The 5,914-nt window shown below is 38.7% G+C and overlaps 1 non-coding gene across 1 annotated transcript; it reads left to right on the top strand.

Annotated features, from left to right (window-relative positions):
* The first annotated feature begins 3,454 nt into the window (after nt 1–3,454).
* On the top strand, nt 3,455–3,526 carry TRNAH-GUG (transfer RNA histidin (anticodon GUG)). The gene has a single exon. It is a non-coding gene; the product is annotated as a tRNA-His (tRNA).
* Nucleotides 3,527–5,914: the final 2,388 nt, after the last annotated feature.

Raw genomic sequence — 5,914 nt, 5'->3', positions numbered from 1 at the left:
GGAAAGAATAATTGATTTAAGTCAGTGTAAAAGTTTTTGAATGAAAGCATAGTTAAATTAACCTATTGTTGTTCCATTTATTTCTGTTGATAATGATGTGTATATTTATTTTGGTCCTCCAGGAAGTTTTTCTTTTTTTCCTTTTTATCCTTTCCATTTAAAGTAACCTAGGAGGCAATTCATAATTTACTGTATCTAGCTACTTTTACTGTTTACTGCATTTTTTTTCCTGATGAGTATTTCATGTAAGCTTGTGTTTATGAAAATATTGGCAAAAAATAGATGAAATACTGCCCTCTCAAAGTGAAGCATTCTTTGAGGCTTAATGGAAAAAGAACTCAACCCGTATCCTATTTTAGTAGCAGTCATTCCAGGGCTCAACAGTCTTTAGCTGCTCTATGCACTGGTTTTATTCTATTGCCTTAACAAAGTAATTTATATCCTGTGCATTGTTTACATTTCCGTTTATGAATCCAGAGATCTGCAGGTCTGTCAGTGGAAGGAATACAAACATTGAAGTCAGTAATTTGATTTCCCTCTCTGCCAGTTATTAGCCTTGGGATTTCAGGCAAGTTAACTTGTAACTTTTTCCTCATTTATAAAATGAGGTGAATAGTTACAGACTTTATAGCACTGTTATAATTATAGAAAGCCGTGCTTGAAAAGTACTGATTTGAGTACATGCCCTAGAAGAGGCACTCAACACACTTTTTTCACTTTCTCTTTTCATCTTGAGAATCAGGGGTGTTCAACCCCAACTGATTGTTCACTTTCTCTTTGAGCTTTGGAAAAGTTCCTTAACCTTGAGTTTGATCTCCTTTCTTGAGAAGGACTAATACACCATTTCTCATTTTTGGTGAAAAAATGTATAATCACTTAACAAAATCCTTGATAATATGGCTTCTCCAGATTTCATTTCCCCTTCACTTTCTCCTCATCTTGAACATAAACTCGTATTGGATTCTAGTGACTATTCACAAGTCTGTCTTCCATTTCAAAAAACTGTCAAAGTGCTATGGACCAATTCATTACTAGTAGCGCGCAAACTAATAAAGACAAAGTTTAGAACTAATTTTTAAGTGACCCATGAAAACTTGTATAATAAAACAAGAAACTTGTCCTGGAGAGCTTGGTTAAACTGGCTGTTTATTTTACTAACTCATGTATGTCCTGTCTGCTTAGAAAGGAGTTAAAGTGGACCCTGAGACTGATAGCAGGGAAATCTGTGTTTCTCTCCTGTCTTGGCCACTTACAGTCCTTATAGCCTACAGTAAGGTGTGGAACCTGAGTCATAGTTTCCTAATCTCTAAGCAATATTGATATATAAGTATAGGGTGGTTGTAAAAATTAAATGATATATGTAAATATATAATTATATATGTATATTTATATACAGAGTATATAATGAATACATCACCATATGCAATGAAAAATGTGTGTGTTTGGTAGTTCTGAGGAGTTATGCATGATGATTAACAATATTTTCCTGGATTCTTTATATTTTATTTGAATCTGTCTATAGAATGCAGAACCAAAGGCTAAAGCAATTTCATAAAGGAGGTCCTTAACATTTTAGGTTTTGACTCTTTGTTCTTTTCCAGCAAGAAGCTTCAGGTGTTCCATCTCACCAAGCCCTCTGCCTGAAGCGGAATGGGCAGCACAGACAGTGGCCTGGCTAACTACCAGCTTACCAGGAGGGGAACTTGCTTAATTGCCTGAATGCTGGCTTCACAAAGCAGCTTTCACACCTAAAGCTGGAGCAGCTCACATCTGTGCCTGTCAGGCTTCTGCCTTGCAGATGAAGAAATCAGCTGTGCCTGGTCCCCACAGGATACCCAGGGGGTCCAAGCCTCATGCATAAAGTCAAAACACACAAGCTCATTTCCATATAGAATACAAATAACGTATTCATTTAATAAGATAACTCCTGAAACTTCCCACACGTATGATTTCAAGCTCCTATGCAGGTAATTACAATCCTGCTTAGGAAAAATCGATGAAACCATTAGATCAAAACCAAATTCTCTTCATTTTATCTGCACAGGCATCATCTCCATGTGCATTCATAGCGCTTTTCTTAAAGACACTCACCCAGAACAATTTTTCTCTTTAATGTTGAGGTAATTTATGGTATTACTTCAGGCTATGTGCTGCGTGTGTGTGTGTGTGTGTGTGTGTGTGTGTGTGTGTGTGTGTGTGTGTATGTACAAATGCAGTAGAAAAGGAGGAGAGAGGACTTTTAGCTTTTATGGATATAAGTGTATTATCCATTTTATAACTATAAAATGTATATTTTTATTGCTGTACCATCAAAAGAATCGCTAGCTGCTGATAAAGTGCAGGCACTCACAGGATGCTATATAATAAAGGACCATGCTTGACTTCACAACTGAGAGCCCCAATAGGGTTCTAATAATGACACTTCTGATGGTGAGATTTTAATTACTCAGCTACTGCTCAGTGCAGCAACAGCATAAACGGGGGAGAATGCACATCGTGGGCAATTTTGCACTTTCAGTATTACCAGTTGTGGTTGTTTTGTACTGTTTTGACTAGCTAAGCTGCAACTACATTTCCCCAGAATTTCCTTCCCTGCCTCCTTCCTGGTTAGGGTCAGCCACCAGAAACATTGGTGCAAAGGACAGAGTGTAGAAATAGAAGTAGAGCAACAGGCATTATACTCTGAAAGTTTGTGAGAGGTGCCTCAGCCACTGTAGCTCACACAGGATGTCACTGATATGGGGGCTCATTTTCTAGGTGTTGGTTGTAGTTAGGAGGCGGCTTCTGCAGTTTCACCTGGATCTCCTTCATCAGCTTCCTCAGCCCTTGGGCCAGAAAACTATGAAGTTCTGTGGTTCCAATAAATATATTCTTTCTAGCTACTTTGAATTGATATCCATTCCCAAATTCAGTTTAACTTAGGGTCTTAGTGATCTAACTCAGAGGTTGAAATTCAAAGCTAACATATTAATTATAATTCATCGTCTCTTGAGTATAATGCTTCATAAAGTACACAGAGGTGGGCCACAATATTATCCAAAGTATGGTCATAATATTTTTATGGCAACTGGTGCTTCTATTAAAGGTTGTTAGTTGTTGTTGTTATTTAGTCACTAAGCTGTGTTCAGCTCTTTTGCGACCCTTGGACTGTAGCCCAGCCAGGGTCCTCTGTTCATGGCATTTTCCAGGCGAGAATACTAGAGTGCATTGCCATGTACATTTTTCTTCTAATTGTCATTCTTGTTTTAAACAAGAGGAGGGCAGGTGTCCCAACAAAGTAAGACAAGTAAGAACCAGCAATGTTCAACTTGTACCTACTTTATTCAAGGCCAGTCTTATATGTATTAATTACTATTCAGTATGCTTTTTAAATTAATTTTGGTTGGAGTAGTTACTTTACAATGTAGTGTTAGTTGCTGCTGTACAGAAAAATGAATCAATTATACATTGGGCTTCCCTGGTGGCTCAGAGGGTAAAGCATCTGCCTGTGATGCAGAAGACCCAGGTTCGATCCCTGGGTTGGGAAGATCCCCTGGAGAAGGATATGGCAACCCACTCCAGTATTCTTGCCTGGAGAATCCCATGGATAGAGGAGCCTGGTGGCCTACAGTCCATGGGAAAGAGTTGGACATGACTGAGCGACTACACTTACATATCTCCTCTTTTTTAAGATGTCCTTCCATTTTAGGTCACCAATGAGCATGCCATAGAGTTACTTGTATAACTCTATGCAGTAGGTTATATACAGTCGGTTCTCAGTAGGTTCTCATTAGTTAGCTATTTTAGGCATAGGGGTGTACATATGTAATCCCAGTTTCCCAATTCATCCCATCCCCCCTTCCCCTTTTGGTATCCATAAATTTATTCTCTTAATCTGTGTCTCTATTTCTACTTTGCAAATAAGTTCCTCTGTACAAATTTTATAGATTCCACATATATGTGATATTATTCAATATTTATTTTTCTCTTTCTAACTTACTTCATTCTTTATGAAAGTCTCTAGGTCTGTGCAAGTCTCTGCAAATGGCACTATTTCATTACTTTCTATGGTTGAGTAATATTCCATTGTATATATGGACCACTTCTTCTTGATCCATCCTTCTGTTGATGGACATCTAGGTTGCTTCCATGTCCTGGCTATTGTAAATAGTGTTGCAATGAACATGGGAGTGCATATATCTTTTTGTATTATCATTTTCTCTGGGTATAAGCCCAGGAGTGAGATTACTGAGTATGGTAGTTCCATTTTTAGTTTTTTGAGGAACCTCGATACTGTTTTCCATAGTGGCTGTACCAATTTATATTCCCACTAACAGTCCTTTCCCACATCCTCTCCAGCATTTATTGTTGTAGACTGTTAGATGATGGCTATTCTGATTGGTATAAGATGACATCATTGCAGTTTGATTTGCATTTCTCTAATAATGCCAGGAGCCAGCGTGAGGAACTGCACCCATGGCAAAGGTCATGAGGAAGGAGGCTTTGGCATATGCAAAGGCGGAATTGAGCCCCAGGAAACCGCCTGTTCCTGAGCATCTACCCTCAAAACCAGAGTGCCTACTTTATTGTTTTATGCTCTCACCTATACCTCTGACTTTACGGGGGACTGATCCCCCATCACCATTTCTCTCGGAGAAGGAGTTAACTTGCAGCTCCAGTTAATAAAAATTCCTGGGCGTGACAAGAGTGTTTCAACTTACAAACTCCTCTGAAGATTCTCTAGCCTGCCTGAGCGGGTTTGTCTGGCCATATGTGATTGTTTACAGCCTCCCAACCATGAGAGGCATGAGATACTTTAAACTTTCTATATACAGAGTCTTTTGAGAAGTTAGAAAATTATTAGTATAGTATAGTAGATTGATTAGAAATTATATTGGTGAAGGGTTTTCATTTGTTGAGCCTATATTTGCTGCTAAATCTCCATGTTCCCTGCCCTTATAATGAATATAACTAGCATATAGGAGAAATAAGTATTAACCTTTACGATTAATCATGTTAAACCATAGGCTAAGTAAATTCCTTTCTTGATTGTAACCCACTACACCCTCACCCTATAGGAATGCAACTTTATTTGGAGAGCGGCGCTTGGTTTAAGAAAAAAAATCATCCCTGGAAAAAATAAGTTTTCTGGTTGACTGACCGTTATCAGAAAGGGCCGTAAAATGTCAGCAGGCCTCATGGCCAGAAGATGATGTAAAACCCATAAGACTTTTGTATACATTTATATGAAGCACCTGATTTTGACAAGGTCAGGTCTGCTGACCCCCACGTGACTCTGTATTCATCCCTATGTATAACAAAAAGTATATAAGCAAACCTGAAAAATAAAGAAATGGGATCAGTTTCTGGAAAGACTGATTCCCCCATGTGGTTCTTTCTTTCCCCTTCTGGCTGAATTCCCATCTGGAACATGGGTGCTCATCAAGCCTGCTAATTTTGCCTGGGCTTCTAAGATCGGACCAGGAAGGCCTCAGTGCCTCCTCTCCTTTGGGAGAATGGAAAGACGCCTGTGGCCTACGTAGGTGGTGATTGGTATTCCACGTAAACCAAGGTATTCAGCCTCTTTCTCTCCACTAATATTTCCTACTACACTATCCGTTTCTAATCTCTCTATATACCTGTAATTAAATAAGTTTTTTCCTAGGATGCCGATTCCATCTCCCCTTCGAATTACCCTGGATCCACCGGGGCTGGACCCTGGCATAATAATTAGTGATGTTGAAAATATCTTTTTGTGTTTGTTATTCATTTGTATATCTTCTTTGGAGGAATGTCTCTTTAGATCTTCTGCCCATTTTTTTGCTGGACTGTTTGTTTTTTGATATGTGTTTCAAGTTATAGCTGAGAAATTCTCCCAACCCAACTCCCAGGTGCTTAGGAAATATTTTCAGAGGAGCTATAATATTTTTACTGG

The sequence above is a fragment of the Ovis aries genome, chromosome 8 (genome assembly GCF_016772045.2).
Source record: "Ovis aries strain OAR_USU_Benz2616 breed Rambouillet chromosome 8, ARS-UI_Ramb_v3.0, whole genome shotgun sequence".
Taxonomy (NCBI): Eukaryota; Metazoa; Chordata; class Mammalia; order Artiodactyla; family Bovidae; genus Ovis; species Ovis aries.
The sequence above is the reverse complement of the archived record's forward strand: the minus strand, read 5'-3'. Positions and strand labels throughout refer to the sequence as shown.